This window comes from Canis lupus, chromosome 34 (genome assembly GCF_011100685.1).
Source record: "Canis lupus familiaris isolate Mischka breed German Shepherd chromosome 34, alternate assembly UU_Cfam_GSD_1.0, whole genome shotgun sequence".
NCBI lineage: Eukaryota > Metazoa > Chordata > Mammalia > Carnivora > Canidae > Canis > Canis lupus.
The window spans coordinates 14,826,136-14,846,620 of NC_049255.1; the positions used below are offsets into that span (position 1 = coordinate 14,826,136).

At 35.3% G+C, this 20,485-nt stretch overlaps 1 protein-coding gene across 2 annotated transcripts in view; it reads left to right on the forward strand.

Annotated features, from left to right (window-relative positions):
- LOC119867493 overlaps positions 1 to 20,485 on the forward strand; it is a 680,463-nt gene that overhangs the window by 449,585 nt on the left and 210,393 nt on the right. The gene's annotated exons all lie outside the window — the stretch shown is intronic.

Genomic DNA, 20,485 nt, shown 5'->3' on the forward strand with positions numbered 1-20,485 from the left:
ATATCACCTTCTCAGTTGAATGATGCAGAATTCTAAATCCAGCCAAATGAGCCTCAAATTGAAGATAAAATGAAGGCATTTTAAGAAATCCATTCAAAAAAATAGTCAAGGAAGTAAATACTCAAAGAAAGCAAAAAAGATTTTAAGAGAAAGACACTGAATACCAAAAGAGAAGAAACCAATGAGACACATAGCTAAGTGGAGATCCTTACAATCATGTAAATCTTTTAAAATACTAATAATCTAGAACTAAACTCCAAATTAGTTCAATAAAATTTAAAGGTGAAGCCAATGTCAGTGAAGGGGAAAAGGATAAATAGCATGCTATGGTTCATTGTCTTATATTGGGGAAAGGAATATACCTTTAAACAAATGGGTTTTAAAAACTTAATGACTAACCAGTATAGGAATAGAAATAGAATACATAATTTTTAAGTCTTTGGGGAAGGAAAAAGGTAGATAAAACTCGATCAACTCAAAAAAAAAAAAAAAGAGGGATCCCTGGGTGGCGCAGCGGTTTAGCGCCTGCCTTTGGCCCAGGGCGTGATCCTGGAGATCCGGGATCGAGTCCCACGTCGGGCTCCCGGTGCATGGAGCCTGCTTCTGCCTCTGCCTATGTCTCTGCCTCTCTCTCTCTGTGTGTGATTATCATAAATAAATTTAAAAAAAATTAAAAAAAAAGATAAAGGAAAAAGGAAAAGCCTTTTAAAAGGTAAGTCTTAAATATTTAATAGTGATAATATAATATGTTCAAACATTTTAATAGTCACCATGAATGGGAAATGTTCATTTTTCTATTAAAAGGCAGAGATTGTCAGATTTTATTTTAATCTAACTGCTTACTATATGCCAGAGACACTTCCAAAAGAAAATTGACACAGCATAATTAAAGGGATGGACATAGGTATTTCAGAAAGATGCTAACTCACAAGAAGAAATGTCAGTTAAAGCAATATTAATATGACATAACTGAGATTTAGGGACTAAGATTATTAATTTGGACAAAGAGAAAGATTTTATATGATAAACAGAACAATCTATCAAGATATAAAAATCACAAATTTATGTACCTAACCATCCAGCTTTGACACATATAAAACAAAAACTATTAGAAATGTGAGTAGATACTGTTAAATCCATAATCTTAGTGGAAGTAGTGGAAGCATCTCTCTTAGAATTTGATGATTAAAGTAGCAAAAAAGTTGGGGTGCCTGGGTGACTCAGTCAGTTAAGCATCTGACTCTTGACTTCAGCTCAGGTCATGATCTCAAGGTCAGGAGACCATGAGACCCAGCCCTACATCTGGTTCTATGCTGGGTGTGAAACTTGCTTAAGATTCTCTCTCTCTCTCACTCTGCTCCTCCCCTCCATGCACCCTCTCTGTCTCATAAGGAAAATATAATAAAAAAAAAAATAAAAAATAATAAGGATACATAGGGTTTTCATAATATGTATAACAAAATATACATGTATATACATACATATCCAACAAATATAAGAGTACACATTGACATCAAGTACAAGTGCAATTATTTATTTTTAAAAAATTAACATCTATTATGCCTCAGAAAACAATCTTAATAAATTTCCAAGAAAGACTGAAGTTACACAGACATGCATTGGCTTCAACAAAAACAGAAATCAGTAACAAACAGATAGTTAAAAATAATCTAATTACTTAGTTAAATGTTTTTAAATCTTGTAAATAATTTTTGAGTTAAGAAGAAATAATAAAATGTTTATGAGTGAACGATAGTGACACAATATAAAAAAGCATGGCATATTCAGAGGTAAATATGTAGCAAAAGATTAAAAGAAAGAAATAGCTTCAAGAAAAGATAATTTAACATTTAGAAATTAATTTATGTAATTCACCCTAGTAACAGTAAAGGAGGACAACAATATACTCATCTTAATACATTTTAAATTTTTAAAAAGTAAAATTCAACAACACATTTTTTTGGTTAAAATTCTTAGAAAGCTAGGAAGAGGTAAATCTCCACACTTTAATAAGGAATATTTATGTCTGCATCTTACAGTCCAACAAAGTCAGTCATGAAACACTAGAAGTATTACCATTAAAGTTAGGAATATGTCTTGGTAATCAAGATGGTACAGGCTATGTTAGGCAATACAGTAAGAAGTAATATTTTTATAATAATAGGAACTACTAATAATATTAAATAAGAGTTATAAATGCTAGAAAAGAAGGGAAAAATTATAATATGTAAATAATATGATCTTCTACTTTGAAAATCCAAAAGAAATAACTAAAAATATTATTAGAAGTGATAAGAGTTTAATGTAGTAATATTAAAGAAAACTTGCAGTTTTCCTATATACCAACAATAACCACCTAGAAAATATCTTGAATATTATTCACAATTGCAAAAAGGAAAAACCCACAAAAGATAAAGAATATTAACTTAAAAATTATACAAGATTTATATGAAGAAAGTGGTAAAACATTGCTTCAATGATGGAAAGAATGTCTCAGTATGATATAGCTGGCAATTCTCACATTAATCTATAATACAATGCAATGACAAACAAAAACTTAAAAGCTAAATCTAAAATATATTTAGAGGTAAGGATAGTTCTGAAAAATGAAGATAAAATATCTTCTAAAAGCTTCTAAAAAATCAGAGCATGTTAAGAAATTAAAAGATAAGGGGGGCAATAGATAAGTAAATTTAATAGAATGGAGAGTCCAGAGAAGCAAATTTAAGATATTATGAAGATTGTATTTTAAACCATTAAATACAGGAAAATATTTTTATGATGTTGGAATAGATAAGTAAATTTAATAGAATGGAGGGTCCAGAGAAGCAAATTTAAGATATTATGAAGATTGTATTTTAAACCATTAAATACAGGAAAATATTTTTATGATGTTGGAAGAGGATGAGCTCTGAAGCTAAAAATTAAATGATTAATATATTTGAATGTATAAAATTTAAAATGTATGTATGACCCAATAAAAATCCATAAACAAAGTTGTGACAAACAATAGATTGGGAGAAAGTGTTTACATTTGTGTATATAACAAAGGATTGTATATGGAATATATAAAGAGCTCTCAATAATTAACAAGAAAAAGATAATCCAATAGAAAAATATGGGCAAAGAATATGACCAGGTAGTCTTAAAACAGAAAACATACATGATTAACTAACGAATAAAAATGTACTCCAGCTCAAGAGTAGTCAGAGAAATTAAAACTAAAAGTGAGATACAATTTTTCAGTTGTCAGATTAGTAAGTTTTTTAATTGCTAAAGAGAATATGAGAAAATGAGTTGTCTAATATCCATACAGCCAGCACATCCATGTTAAGATGTCTGTAGCAGACTCTGTTGGCTGCTAGCTCAGCATTTTCTCCCACTAGAATCTTGATTTCTTCAGTATTGCCTCTCCATACTATAGGTCTCAAGGGAAGCTGACCCCACCCTCAGCTGTGGGATGGGTCTAGTTAAACCACAGGTAATCTCAGCCCCTGCTCTCTTAATCAGTGATTGGTCATAATTCTTGACAATGAAAGGCAAGGAGAATTTTGCTGAAAGTTTTTAGGAAAGTCCTTCCTCAGCTTAAGGAGAACATCAAGAAATCAAACTTACTTTATCCCACAATACATGAGCAAGGAAGAATATAGCCCAGAAAGTCTCCCACTGAAATTCCTCTTACATGAACTAATAATGTTCCTACCTTGTGCCAGATAATGTTCCAGGTGCTAGGAACAGACAGTATGAAAAACAGACAAAATTCACTGCTCATGCAACATTCTACCTGTGGAAACAGAAAAAAAAAAAAAAGATAAATAAATAAAATATATAGTATGACAAATAAAGCAGAGAAAAGGAATTGGAAATGTTTGGGTATAATTTAAATACGATAGGGAAGGCCTCCCTGAAAAGGGGATATTTGAGCAAATTCTTGAAGGGTAGGGGAAAAAAGCCTTATATACGTTCACATATAAGAGGAATAGATTCCAGAAAGAGGAAAAAGTCAGTGCAAAGGCAAAGAGATCCAACTATGCCTGGCAAGTTCTGGGAAGAGCAGGAAACCCTGTGGGGCTGGATCAGAATGAGCAAGGAATAGAATCATAGGAGATAAATTCAGAGAGATAATTGGGGGCTAGATTTTAGCGGGTCCTGTAGACTATTATAATGGCTTTTGGTTTTGTGAGAGGGAGGCAGGTAGTATAGTTGACACACAATGTTACATTAGTTTCAGGCATACAGCATAGTCATTCAACTTCTCTAGATTTATATTATCCTCACCACAAGTGTAGCTACTCTCCGTGATGATACACTGCTATAACCGTATCTTTGGCTCTATTTCCTATGCTGCACCTTTTATTCCCATGACTTATTTATTCTGTACCTAAAAGCCTGTATTTCCCACTCCCTTTCACCCATTTTCTCCATCTCTTCACCCCTTTTTTCTGGCAATCATTAGTCTGTTCTCTGTGTTTATAGGACCAATTCTGCTTTTTGCTTGTTTATTCATTTAGAATAAATGAATATGTATGTTTAGATTCCACATACAAGTGAAATTTTATGGTATTTATCTCAATTTGACTTATTTCACTTAGCATAATACCCTCTAGCTCCATCCATGTCATCACAAGTGACAAGATCTCATCCTTATTTATGGCAATGAAATATTCCATTGTGTGTATGTGTGTGTATAACCACACCTTCCTTATCCATTCATCTACCCAATGAACACTTTGATTACTTATCTTGGTTATTAATGCTAAATAATGCTGTGATAAACATAGGGATGGGTATATTTTTGAATTGGTGTTTTCATATTCTTTGGGTAAATACCCAGTAGTGGAAGTATTAGATCATATTATATTTCTATTTTTAATTTTTTGAGAAACCTCTGTACTTTTTTCCACAATGGCTGCTCCAACTTACATTCCCATCAACACTGTGCAAGGAGTCCTTTTCCTCCACATCCTCGCCAACACTTGTAATTTCTTGTGTTTTTTATTTTAGCCATTCTGAGAGGTGTAAGGTGCTATCTCACTGTGCTTTTGATTTGCATTTCCCTGATGATTGGTGATGTTGAGCATCTTTTCATAGATCTGTTGGCCACCTGGATGCCTTCTTTGGAAAAGTGCCTATTCAGGTCCTCTACCCATTTTTAAAAATGATTTTATTTATTTATTTATTTGCCAGAGAGAGAGAAAGAGAGAGCAAGCAAGTAGGCTGAGTGGCAGGCAGAGGGAGATGGAGAAGTAGGCTGTCTCTCAGCAGAGAGCCTGACCCAGGGCTCGATCTCAGGACCCTGGGATCATGACCTGAGCCAAAGGTAGATGTTTAACCAACTGAGCCACCCAAGTGCGCCTGCCCAATTTTTAATCAGATTGTTTGGGGGTTATTAGGTGTTGAGTTGTATAAGTTCTTTATATAGATTGGATATTAACCCCTTCCTGGATATATCACTTGCAAATATTCTCCCATTCTGTAGGTTGCCTTTTTGTTTTGTTGGTGGTTTCCTTTGCTGTGCAAGAGTCTTTCATTTTGATGTAGTCCTAATAGTTTTTTTTTTGCTTGTTTCCCTTGCCTGAGAAACATATCTAGAAAAATGTTGCCATAACCAATGTCAGAGAAATTACTACTTGGGCTATCATCTAGGATTTTTATGGTTTCAGGTCTCACATTTAGGTCTTTAATTCATTTGGAGTTTATTTCTGTGTATGGTGTCAGAAGGTGGTCCAGCTTCATTGTTTTGCATGTAGCTGTCAGGTTTTCCCAGCTCCATTTATGAAGAGACTTTCTTTTCCTCACTGTTTATTTTTGTCTTCTTTGTCATAGATTAATTGACTATACAGGTGTGGATTTATTTCTGGGCTCTCTATTCTGCTCCACTGATCTGTGTCTTTTTTTTGTGCCAATACCATGTTGTTTTGATTACTACAGTTTTGTAGTATATGCTGAAATCTGGTATTGTGATACCTCCAGCTTCATTCTTCTTTCTCAAAATCACTTTTGTTATTTGAGGTCTTTTGTGGTTCCATAACAAATGGAACCATTTGTTTTAGTTTGGTGAAAAATGCTATTGGTATTTTGATAAGGTTGCATTGGATCTATAGATTGCTTTGGGTAGGGTGGACATTTTAACAATATTAATTCTTCCAAGCCATGAGCATGGAGTATCTTTTCATTTGTCTGTGTCATCTTCAAATTCTTTCATCAGTGTTTTGTAGTTTTCACAGTGTAGGTCTTTCACCTCCTTGGTTAAGTTTATCCCTGGGTATTTTATTCTTTTTGATGCCATTATAAATGGGATTGCTTTCTTAATTTCTTTTCTGATAGTTCATTATTGTTGTATAGAAATGCTATTGACTTTGGGTATTAATTTTGTATCCTGAAACTTTGCTGAGTTCATTGGGTTCTTGCTGAATGAAATGAGAAGCCATTGGAAGGTTTAGATGGGTGGGATGATCTTAATTCCATTTGAGAAAAATAACTCTGGTTTGTGGGTTGTCTGGATTGTAAAGGAACAAAGGCAGAAGTAGGGAGAGTATTTAGGAGTTTGCTCCAATAATCAAAGGAGAATTGGCTGTGGCTTGGACCAGGATGGTGGCAGTAGGGGGGCGGCGAGGGCAGAAAATAGTTGAATTCTGGAGTGTTTTGAATGTAGAGCCAACAAGATTTGCTGATGGACAAGATATGGGGTGTGAGAAAAAGAGGAGAGTCAAGAAAGACTCCAAAATTTTAAAAATTCTTTATTTAAATTCAATTTAAAATATACTGTGTTATTAATTTCAGGGGTAGAATTTAGCAATTCATGAGTTGCATAGAACACCCAGTGCTCATTACATCAAAAGTCCTCCTTAAACCCCATCACCCAACTATCCCTTCCCCCTACCAACCTCCCCTCCAGCAACCTCAGTTTGTTCCCTCAAGTTCAGCATCTCTTATGGTTTGCCTCCCTCTCAATTTTCATCTTATTTGATTTTTCCTTCCTTTCCTCTATGTTCATCTGTTTTGTTTTTAAATTCCACATATGAAAAATAAAAATAAATTCCACATATGAGGAATGCCTGGGTGGCTCAGCAGTTGAGCGGCTGCCTTCAGCTCAGGGGGTGATCCTAGAGTTCCAGTATCGAATCCCACATTGGGCTCCCTGCAGGGAACCTGCTTCTCCTTCTGCTATGTCTCTGCCTCTCTCTCCATGTCTCTCATGAATAAATAAATAAAATCTTTAAAAATTCCACATGAGTACAATCGTATACTATTTGTTTTTCTCCGACCACTTACCATAAGTGTTATACCCTCTAGTTCTATCCATGTCATTGTAAATGGCAAGATTTCATTCTTTTTGGTGGCTGAGTAATATTCCATTGTGAATATATACCACATCTTCTTTATCCATTCATCTGTCAGTGGACATTTGCCCTCTTTCCGTATTTTGGCTATTGTGCAGCCTTGAAGATAGGGAAAAAAATCGAGGGAAGCATAGTGTCTTAGAAGCCAAGTGAAGGAAAGCATTTTAAGGAGGAGGGAGTAATCAATTCAGTCAAATGCCAACAAGTCAGCATGACATAGTGGCTAAGATAAAGGCTCTGCAGCCATTTCTGCCAAGTTCAAACCTAGCTCTGCAAATTATTTGCTGTATGACCTTGAAAAAGTCACTATAGCTCTCTGTCTCCTTCTCCATCTGTAAAAAGGGTATTATAATGGCTGCTATTTTATATGGTTATTGTGAGGCTTATGTGTCTCACTACTTAGAGTAGTGCCTGGAGTATAACGAGTGCCTAATAAATGTCAGCTATGATTATTACTGTTTTATTGTTGGACATGTTAATTATTTTGTCTTCTAATTTCATCATGATGTAATTGACATACAGCACTATGTAAGTTTAAGGTGTATAGCACAATTACCTTAGTAATATATATTGTGAAATGATTACCACGGTGAATTTAGTTAACCCCCATCATTTGATGCAAATATAAAAAGAGAAGAAAAATGGGCTTTTTTCCTAATGAGGAGAACTCTTAGGATCTACTCTCTTAGTAACTTTCAAATATATTATATACTGGCTATGATTATTATTATACTTAATAGTAGCAAGAATTAGTAGCATGGGGAAGAATAAGAAAAGGACTGAGACTTGACCAGTGGTTTTGGCAATGTGGAGGTCACTTATGATATTGACAAAGAGCAATTTGGGTAGAATGGTGGGAGCGAAAGTTTGTTTAGGGCGCCATCACATCCAAGAGACAATGGGAGAAGTTGAAGTACAGGAACTCTTTCAAGAACTTTTTCTTTAAAAAGTAAAGGAGAGGGGCACTGGGATGGTTCAGTTGGTTGTGTCTGCCTTCCACTCAGGTCATGATCTCTGGGTCCTGGGATAGACCCCCACATCAAGCTCTGCACTCAGCAAGGAGTCTGCTTGTCCCTATCCTTCTCCCTCTGTGTTCTCTCTCTCTTTCAAATAAATTAATAAAATCTTAAATTTAAAAAAGGTAAAGGGGAACAGAGAAATAAGGTGGTAGCTATAGGCAGAAGATTAATGAGAGGATTTTTTTATTACAGAAAAAATAATAGGTTTCCATTGGTAAGTGTATTTATTTTAAATATACCTTGATTCAGAGCTCGGTCTCAGGAGTCAATCTGAAGGCTTGCTGGTGATGGGCAGGGAAGATGGGGTGGTGTGGAGCACTGTAAAGGAACTGAGCTCCAGTCATCTCACTCATAATTAAACATATCTATTTGTTCTCTCCCATGCTAGCATGTAAGCTCTGTAAGAGAGTGTCCTTGCTTTATTCCTTGCTCTTATCTCCATGAACAGTACCTAGCATACAGTAGGCATTCGATGAGTATTTGTTAAATGGCTATTTCCAGTGAAAATCTGAGGCCCAGAAAAGTTAAATAAATTGCTTGTCCAGCTCATTAAGTCAGAGTTGGATTTAAAACCTGAGTCTCCTGGTTCCCATTATAGTCAACATTCCAGTATTAGGAAAACCTGGGTTTCAGAATTCATATCCTGTGAGCACTGGGTGTTATACACAACTGATGAATCACTGAACTCCACCTTGAAACTAATAATACACTATATGTCTATTAATTGAAAAAATTTAAAGAAAGAATTTATATCCTGCTTTTCAAAGTAGTACAGTATTGAAGAAACCTATAGCAATTTCAAAGGCTGAAATGAAGCAGAAAAGAATACAAAACTTCCCAGATTATCCTAAGTCATTGCAACCACTATTTTTATTCTGTTGAAAAGTTAAATTGTGTTGATGATGTGGCTATTAAATAATTAAAGAAGAAGTCTTGGACAGCCAAGGTGGCTCAGCAGTTTAGCGCCGCCTTCAGCCCAGGGCCTGATCCTGGAGACCCAGGATCGAGTCCCACGTCAGGCTCCCTACATGGAGCCTGCTTCTCCCTCTGCCTGTGTCTCTGCCTCTCTCTCTCCCTGTGTCTCTCACAAATAAATAAAGAAAAATTTTTTAAAAAAACTTAGAAGTCTTGAAAAATCTATAAATGATCTAATACTAGACATTTGTTTTACAACACAAATGAAAATGAAATTTTTGAAGATTATCATAAATCTTGACCTTCTTTGCATTGCACATACACTCTGTATTTTTCGAGGACTACAATTTAAAACTTGAAAATATGATTCCTTGAGGTAAAAAGTTAAATTATATATAAACATAGCAATTATCTCCACAAAACTCACCAGGAATAGGACTTTTTATGCAAGTAGAAACAACCTTGAAACTTTTATTACTCAGTTTGATAAGCTGTATCTAGCACAAGATTGAAAAGTTAAGAGAAGAATGTAGTGTTTACTCCTGGATACTTAGTGGCATTATGAAGTAGCAATGAATCACTCTATCCATGTCTAAAACTTATATACAAAACATGTTTAAATCATACATTGATGGAGATATGTAACATGCCTGTATATGGAAGTTGAAAATTGAGTCTTCAATCATGTAACCATAAAAGCATCTCTCTTGCTAAGTTTCTAAGAAGCATACACTGTGAAATAAGACAGTTTGCCAGAGATTTTCTTTTTCATCTTCAAAATGGCCTTATCTTTTGACCTACTAATCTCATTTCTGGAATATTACTCCAGGGAAATAATCACAGGGAAGGAAAATGCTATATAATTGAAGATGTTCATTTCAGTAGTATTTATGTAATTAAAGAACTAGAAAAAACATAGATGTCCAACAAAGGAGATTTATTTAATTTGGCATGTGCCCACTTTATAGAATATGTAATTATTAAATGCATATTATAAAATGCTCACTGTATAAAAATATGTATTTAGCTTATGTATGCCCAATTAAACATTTCAATCTCAATCAATTCAATTATTGTCATATACATATATATGTGTGTGTGTGTGTGTGTGTGTGTGTGTGTGTGTGTGTGTATATCTGTGTGAATGCTACCTGGCTTGAGGACGGGGGGAAAAAAGAGAGAAGTAGTATGCTTTATAAAATTCTGTCTTAAGAATGTTTAATTCTGACTGGTTGAGCCACATGACACATTGGTAAAGACTTTTAGGTTCCCACCTAAGCAATCACCATTTCTCATTCATTGTAACTCGCCTCTTGAAGCAGAGAATTTAGCTTATTGATTCTGGGTATTTTGCTAGCCTCTTCAAGTCATTTTGGAATCCTTTTTCAGATGATATGAAGTAACTCTATTTCAGTGCACATCTTTGCTATAGAAACGTGATTTTTGGCTTTGCAGCCCAAGGATACATTCCATGTATGAATAGGAGTCTTTGTGCAACAAGAGTAAAGTCATCAGCTTCTATGCTATGAAGAAGAAATGTTCATCTCCTAATGTGCATATATGTAAGCCACCTCTTTAAAATCAGCCTCCTTAAATGGCACTGAGTACGCTTCTGTGTATGACACATCAATGTCCATTAATTGCATGAAGAGAACTGAGATTCCAATGGCAAAATCTGTAAAAGTAGATATACAAAGAAAAGTGGAAGCATCTGTTTAATATATACGACATTAGAATTTAATTTTACCTCTGTGATGCTTTTGTGTGGCTGCAGTGTTACAGCAGAGCACATAAGCATAGCCGTGCAGTGTCAGCAGGTGCATGCCACCAAATTACTGCTTTTAATTTGCATATTCATCTGCTAAGAAGCATGTCATTATCATATCAAAGGGATACTAAGCAACATCTAGCTTGGAGAGATGTGGCATAGTTTCAATAGGAGCAATTAATGCAAGATGAGGACTCTCTTTCTGTCATGTCTCCCAGGGCTAGCTGTAATCGGGCTGATTATTGGATACCAATAAGACTGAGGGCCCAGTTGGCACAGAATAAGAGAAGAACTGGAAAGGGAGCCTGCTAGTCCTCTCCACTGTACACTTGATGGCAACATGATGCTCTGGTCACTCAAAAGAATCCTGTTCTTATTATAGATGCTGCCTATATGCACTCATCTATTTCAGTTGTCACAAAATGACCAGATGCAGTCCAAAATTAGTCATGTATTTTTAAAAAAATGATCTTGACTTTAGAGAGCACGTAAAGAGAACGTGAAAGACATTAAAGCCAGGCTCATAAATATAAGTTTTAGTTCTTAGATAAATTTCATTTGAACAAACAAACATCATCTTCCTCCTTCAAGCATTTATTGAGCACCTAAGTATATGTCCGATAATGTCAGGTGATGAAGATGCAGACACCAGGTAGTGACAGTCCCTAATCTCAAAGAATTTGCAGTTGAACAAGGGAGACAGACACAAAAACCAAGCGAAAGTTAAATAACATTGTTTGTTATTGTTTATGAACTTAGGAAAGGCCACATTTGTGAAAAGCCATCTTTTGATGTGACGGTAAGGGCATATGGTAACACCTCTTTTTAGGAAAGTCTTTAAGAACAGAACTTTTAATCTTAGTTTAGTTTTAGAAATGATCTCACCCTTCCTTTCCTAATAGTAGCAGCTAAAAACAATAAACAAATGTTAATACTTGAACAATGGAAGTATAGATAACTTCTTAAATTGTCCTATCTTTCATTGGATTCATTGGCATAAGCAAATGCAGAAAAAGCAGAAATCATTAGTAGCTTGCTACCTACAGTGTCTACGAGGTATACAAATACACTTTCATTAATTTATCCAGCAAAAAAAATTTGAACATTATGTGCCAAGCATTACTATAAACACTGGGGTATAGTATACATACATACACATCTCCTAAACACTGGGCATATGCTATGAACAAAATGGGCCAAGTGTCTGCCCCTGAGTTTACACTCACACAAGCTCCTGTGTGTGAATATATGCATCATGCACATGCCTAATGGAAATCTCAATGACATTCACTCAACAAGCATTTAATAAGCACTTTGTGTCACACTGGGGAAATGACAGGGATATAAAGTATATCTTGGAAACTACAAACCAGCATGAGTACAAAAAAGTCTTCCAAATGATCAGTATATCTAGAACCAAATGGCTTATGGGAAACAAAATAAGAAAGTATTCTTTCATGGATGTCCAATCTTACAAGTAGTTTCAGACATCAACTAGTCATCTCAGCATAGCCCCAGAAAATTCACCAACCACCTCTTTGTCCATTGCTATTAAAATGTCAGGGATGAGGTATTGGATCTTAGTGAGCATGAGAGCCAGGCAACTTGGGTGCACCATCTTATTTAATATTCTGAGGAATCCTCAGAGGTATGTACTAATAAACCCAATTTGCTGGCAAGGAAACCAAGGTTCAGAGAGTTTATGTTTCTCAGGGTCACCCAGTTGGCAAGTAGCTGGATAGGTGTGAAACTCAGAGTTTTCTGATGCTAAATATGTGTATTTCCAATTCATTAAAGCATTCAATATTCCCAGTCTAATCTATTTTGTGACAATGAATATGAATATCAGAGCAACTTATATCATTGTAACTGATAAAGAAGAACAATATTTGCCCAGCATCATTCTTTTGCTTTATTATGGTGGGAATTATGAGTTAAATGATGTATATTGTATGAAAACTACAGGTTTAAAATTTAAACAGATGAACAAAAGTATAGTCTCTTTACCTGTATCTTACTACCCTGGTTGACTTTTTCACCAAATGGAAAGGATTTTTTTCTCTTTTTAATTAACCTTATGCTGAGAATTATGGACTCAGGTTTGGTTTGATTTTTGTTTTGGTTCGGTTTGGTTTGGTTTAGATTGGCTGTTGGTAGAATTGAAAAAGCTGCTGACTTGGAGCCAGAAGACTTGGACTTGAATCCTCATTGTCTGTGGAAGGTACTTAGCTAGCAAGGGCTTCAGTCTTCTCCCTTGTAAAATAAGGAATTTAATCTCTATACTATCTTAGGTTCTTTCCAGATCTAGTTTTCCATGATTCTATGAAAAACAGCTATCAAAGGTCCTACTTCAAATACAACACATAAAATATTGAAATACTCCATACTTCCTGAATCCTTCTTTCCTACAACTAAACTAAACTAAACTAAAACTATCTGTTATATTTTTAAGTAACACCTTCAGGCAAAACTTCAGTAAATGGTAACTATTTTTTTTTTTTTTTTTTTATTTTTTTATTGGTGTTCAATTTACTAACATACAGAATAACACCCAGTGCCCGTCACCCATTCACTCCCACCCCCCGCCCTCCTCCCCTTCTACCACCCCTAGTTCGTTTCCCAGAGTTAGCAGTCTTTATGTTCTGTCTCCCTTTCTGATATTTCCCACACATTTCTTCTCCCTTCCCTTATTTTCCCTTTCACTATTATTTATATTCCCCAAATGAATGAGAACATATAATGTTTGTCCTTCTCCGACTGACTTACTTCACTCAGCATAATACCCTCCAGTTCCATCCACGTTGAAGCAAATGGTGGGTATTTGTCATTTCTAATAGCTGAGTAATATTCCATTGTATACATAAACCACATCTTCTTTATCAGTAAATGGTAACTATTGATTAAGTGTGATGTTCTTACAAGAGTTGATTGCATTACAGCACTGAATGTTGACTTATTTCCTCTTTACCAAGAAGAAAGGAAGGGAGGGAGGGAGAGATAAAGGAAGGAATGAAGGATTTAAAAAAGGGAAGAGAAATAAAGGAAGCCAAATTTGGGTATATGTAAGTTATGCACTCACACACATACCAACATGTGTATTACATATGCATACACAAATGTCTCTGTTACATATACACACATGATTATATTGACAATTTCTTCAAGTTCTATAATTTTTTTCTGCCATAGTAGAATGAGGAAAATGTTGGTCTTTGACAATTTCATATTCCAAGTAATTTATGGCTTTCTTCCTTTAAGTGAAGTGGTAGTTTCCATAAATACTGAAGTTCCACAGAAAAGTTTATTTAATTCTCCTGTTCTGTACAGGAGTCAGCTTAAGAATTAATCTTGAGAGGTGCCTGGATACCTCAGTAATTAAGCATCTGGCTCTTGATTTTGGCTCAGGTCATGATCTCAAGGTTGTGAGATCGAGCCCCACATCTAGCTCCATGCTCAGCGCAGTCTGCTTGACATTCTCTCTCTCCCTCTGCCCTTCCCCCTGCTAATGCTATTTCTCTAAATAAATAAATAAAATCCTTTTTAAAAAAATCAATCATGAATTAATTGAACTTACAGCTATGCTTATAACTATTTATATTATTTGTCACTATTAAGTTAAATACCATTCAATTATCATCTACTCTGGGCATTTGGATATTTTCAAATTGATTTATTTAAACCTGCATTCACACAAGAAGTTCTTCAAGATTACTCTGTTGTTTTCAAGATACCCTAATTCAGGTTGAAACCTTAATTAATCTCATACAGAATGACTTTAATCACACATAGCTCTTTTGGAAGCATACCTGAAAGGTGGCACCTTTTACAAATAAATCACATTTTCAACTATCAGTTCATTTTGTGTCCTCCTGTCAGCTTTGATACAACTTCTAAACTTCTATACAGCAATTATAGGCTTCAAATAAATGCTACATTTTTTTAAACTTTGAGTAGGTTTTTCACTCATAATTCATAGAGGAATTTTTTGACATGCTATCTTCATGGCTTACAATGGTGACGGAGTTTCTTAGCAAGTTCAGTCACAAACTTGTCATCTTCATGTTTAGCTGCTGCTGTGTGTATATATATATATATATATATAGTAACAACGATGAAGCTAAGTGATATTATTGTATACAGGAGAATAAGAAATTATGGTGTTCTTTAGAAAAAAGTAAACTTTATTGGTACAATTCAAATGGCTAATAACATATGTTTGTCCCCAAAAGAAAAGCAAAAAATGAAAAATATTAAGTGATGACTATAACAAACTGCTGAGGTTGAAATTAAAAAAGGATTTACTGTTGGTATGGGAGAGGAGATATAACAAATAGAGGAAGACAAAATTGTGCCATTAAAACATGGGGAATAGGGATCCCTGGGTGGCTGAGTGGTTTAGCGCCTGCCTTCGGCCCAGGTTGTGATCCTGGGAGTCCTGGGATCAAGTCCCATGTCGGGCTCCCTGCATGGATCCTGCTTCTCCCTCTGCCTGTGTCTCTGCCTCTCTCTCTTTCTCTCTCTCTGTGTCTCTCATAAATAAATAAAATCTTAAAAAAATAAAAATAAATAAAACATGGGGAAGAGTGCATCATGGACAAATTTTAACTGCATAATACCTGAAGACTAATAGATTCATAGATTCAATAGATTCATTGTATGGTTATAGCATGCAAAGTCATAGCTAGAAATTCTTGATCCATGACATCAAGAGAGAATTAAGACTTTCAAGAATAGAAAATCGGTGATGCAGATATGTTTTGTTTGGCTGCTTTAAAAGTAGGAAGATTTCACACTTAAAATATCCATATTTCTTTTTTTCCTCAAGAAAAAAAGAAGATCTAAAACTACTGACATATATTCCCACATGACAATTCCCACAGGAACTAAGCAGTGGATGTCCTCTGTAGACTGAGTCTCTCCTGTTTTGCCGTAGTTTCCACCAGCCCCTCTCATTTTACACCAGGCTATCTACCTGCTGCCTTGGCTTTGAGTGTTGAACTCATGAAATGCTAAGCGTTACTGCAGGTCACATCCCTTATATGTGTAATCCTTGAAAATACCCTGAGCGATAGCATAGTTCATATTTTAAAAACAAGGAGACCAGCACTCTGGGACTTTAGGAATTTGCACGATTATTCATGTAAGAAATGACTATCATGTTCTTTATTATGTTTCTCAGTAAATATTGTTTTAAGATTAGAAAAGTTGGTATGCCTGGGTGGCTCAGTGGTTGAGTGTCTGCCTTTGGCTCAGGGCGTGACCCGGGGTCCTGGGATCAGTCCCACATCGGGTTTCCTGCAGGGAGCCTGCTTCTCCCTCTGCCTGTGTCTCTGCCCCTGTCTCCGTGTTTCTCATGAATAAATAAATAAAATATTTTAAAAATAAGATTAGAAAAGTTTAGGCCAGTCATTCTTAATTTAGCTGTATATTATGATCACCTGAGAGGCTTCAAAAAGCATGGGTCCCATCCTAGGCCATAGAAATCAGAATCTTGCAGCTGATTTTGATGTGTAAGTAGGGATACCAACACCTAGTTTATGTACTGAAAGATGATTTGCTGTTTGTTCTTAATTCTGATTCTTACAAGTTACATCTGTGGACAGACAGACATTTGGCATTATAAAACCAAAGTTTTACTTTTAAAGTGTATATAGTATTGTATTGTCTAGCTAATGCATTAACAAACCTCCTAAACTACGTTTAATTTGACCTAGTTCTACATGGAGTTTTCATAGCTCTGTTTATTAAAGTACCAAAACAAAACAAAATTGGAATTCTGGTACCTATGTGCTGAGGTAATCAAGTATCTTCATATGACTAAGTTTTAACTTTGCATGTATAAGGCCCATTCAGGCCTCTGACTACACCGAGCAATTAAGTTTCAGTATAGGTCTCATGCGCAAAGCTTACATCTTTTCTGATGCCTTAGGCCTGTTTTGGTCACTACATGCAAAGCCCACTTTGACCAATCAGTCAAAAAATAATGAAACTGGTTGTTTGATTACTTTTAACTGGTCAAATTATCACAAGTCTATTGGTTTGCATGTGCAGACCACATACAATGTTAATGCTATTATTGTATTTTATTGAATTATTGGTAAAATTCAGTGTGATTTTTCTGTGGATCAATTCAAATATTACCAGGCCTGGAGAAGAGGAGGAAAAAAAGTAGGAAATATAATTATTTACTCATGGTAAAATGTGACACAATTTTTGCTTTAAAATAAACTCCATGCATTATAGATGAGTATTTGTTTTTAGAGGCCTCATTCAGACAAGAAAAAAAAAAAAAAAAAAAAACCTTGCAAATTACTTCCTTCTTTTGGAATATGTCTTTACCAGTAAGTGTACTGGAAATGATTCCACATTAAAGTGGTTTTTGATAGAAAAAGAAGCACCGTCTAAAATTAGAACATTTACTTCAGACATGACTTATTTTGATACATCATAAAATTTTGTGAAGAACAATTTTGAAGCATGGTTTAAGATTGCAATATTCTCTAGTGAATAGAGCACGGGATAGTAAATTTCAGAATTTGGATATTCATCCAAAATTAGAAGCTAAAGAAATGCTGGAGTTTGCCACAATTAAGGCATGGGTGTAGGGAGGCCTCATAAGCCTGCTTTCAACAGGTCACTAGTATATGTTAAATAATCACTCAGCATCAGCAAGCTCTATTAAAAATTTCCTAACTCAGCTAATTTGAGCTCATTAATTCTCAAAGCATCTTCATAAGTAAGAATACTAATAAAAATCCATTTTACATATGGAATACAGAGATAGAGAATATGCCTTGCTGAAGATGAGGTTGAAATTACATAAAGTTTGGATTAGCATACTGAGTACAGTGTTGGAGCCAGTATGACATGATGGTTGAATGGATGGATGGATGGGTAAATAAATATGTGTACATATAACACTTATAATGTAGGTTTGGATATGAATGTCATGACATCAATTTTTTTATGATAATATAAGATTTATTAGAATCAAGTTAACTGTAAACAACAAAAACTGATTCAACTAACCTATACAGCGAATAGGATTTATGAGCTAACATACTGTAAAATCCAGGGGGCAGGCCTGGCTTCATTCAGTGGCAAGTGCTGTCGTAGAGGGCTCTATCTTGCTTTCTGTCTTAGACTGAGTCTACTTAGCATCAATATGATGCTGAAAAGCCTCCCTCCCCCCACCACTACTTCAATTGTTGACAGTCTAGAGACCCCTCTAGAAAAAATTGTTCTCCTTTAACAGCTCTAACAGAAAAGTCCAGGGCAGCACCCTGATTAGCCTGGCTTGGGTCACCTGCCTACCCTGTACCAATTACTATAGCCTGAGGAAACCGATTGTCTTGGCTTAGGTCATGGGCCCACCCTTGTATCTGCATGGGGCAGGAAGGGGCCAGGGTCATTCTGCCTCCCCCAGCAATATGAAGATGGTCCTGCCCTGGAAAAGAGAGTTCAATTAGCAGGAGAATGTGAAGAAAGGTAGTGGCTAGACAAAAATAACATGTACTCCACTTCAGCATACAAGGACCTTTGTATCTGGCCCCTGCCTACTAATGTAGAAATTACTGGCATTTCATTCTCTGACCAGATGCAATTACTAGAGTTTTCTGTGTTTGTTGAATGAATTAACGAGCAATATATCAACAGAGGTGACTCTATGCTATTCCTGGGTATGTGGAAAACTTAAGGCCTCCTGAGCGAACTGAAAATTCCAGATAACTTAAAAATAATTGATGTTGTTCTAAGTGATCTTTATTATTCCATGGAGTGTTGAGTAAGTATGAAAGAGGGCTCTTTGATGATGGTTTTATATGCTGAGCATATTTATGTCTATTTATGGGTCTAAATACCTGTCTCTTCTCCCAAACTGAAAGGTAGAGTCCCACTTTCTTTGCATCCTTAAAAGCACCTACAGTAATCCTCTATACATACTATGTGCTTAGTAAAAGTTTCTGAACTGAAATGAATAGCTGATTTCAGTTCTTAGACAAGGCACTTTCTGCTTTCCCATGATGACTATTTTTCCTCCAGCAGCTGTCAAATGCTATAATTTACATGTGTGTGTTTGATGAAGAAACTCTGCTCTAACTATAAACGTTCTGACCTCATAGTGGTTGTCCAGGGCAGCCTGCATAATAAAAATTGTGTTGCCTAGTTTCTATATTGAACACTGGAGTGTTTTAGAAATATTAAAGTTCATGGATGACAAAGCCCTACTTACAGAGATTTACTTCTATTGTTTGCAGGCAAATTGGCTTAACCTGTTTTTTTAAAAAATGGTATGGAAGTTTTTAGAATTAGATTTTTAGGATCCACCAATTAAAATTTATTTTGTATACTTTTTTGCTTTAAAAGTAGGTCAGATCTGCCTTTTATGCTACTGTTAATAAATCACATTAGTATAGTAGTTTACAGTCCATAAATTGCTCTCACATTCATAAATTTCATAATCCATATAGGAAAAACCCTCAGGGTTTTAACTGACGGCATTGCCAAGTAATGTGATGCAATTTCAGACTACATTAATAGAAGTAAAGTGTCTGAACAAAGGAGGTGATAATTTCACCATAGTCTATATCTATTAGAAAACATCTCAGGCATTGTGTTCAGGTCTAGGCTTCATTGAGTTTTAAGAGGGACATTGATTGACACAATTGGAACTTATCCAAAGAAGAGCAACCCAGAGCATGTGAGATCTGAGACCAAGTTACATGAGGAGCAGCTGAAAAAGCTGAAGATATGAAGATATTTGGTGTAAAAAAAGAAAATTGAAAAGAAAACAGCAACAGACTTTAGATATTAATAGGACTATCATAAGAAGTAAGAATTAAAGCTCTACATATATACTTAGTGTACAGAACTAGGACAAAGAGCTGAAAGCTATACATTTCAGTTCAGTATTAAAAAAAAAAAAAAAAAAAAAAAAACTAACATTCCCTCCCAAGGGTTGTTGTTTTCAAATCACTTAAGGGTTTACATGTTACTGGAAGTAATAACTCAAAGTCTAGATATCATTTATCAGGGATATCAGCTCCACTATGTATTACCTATGTGACTTTGAACAAGTAGCCATTCCTCTCTGAGCCTCAGTTTTCTGATCTTGAAAATAAATTTTTAGGATTGCTGTAAGGATTACATGAGATATGCAGGTCAGGCCAGCACCACAGTATCTGCTTATCATATGTGCCCAATGAAGGGCAGCATTTTGTCAGCAGTTTGAGAAGGGTATCTCTAAACCATGCAAAAATAATAGAGAAAGATAGTAATATCAGAGTTTAAATTCCTAGGTCCTTATGCACAACCAAAGGTTGACAAAGGTTGGTGTGGAAACCTACGTCCTCATTGTGTTGTACAATGATTGATTTTAATGATTCTCTTGTCTTAAATTTGATTGAAATCCATAGCCAAGGGAATTACAGGTTTTCTTAATA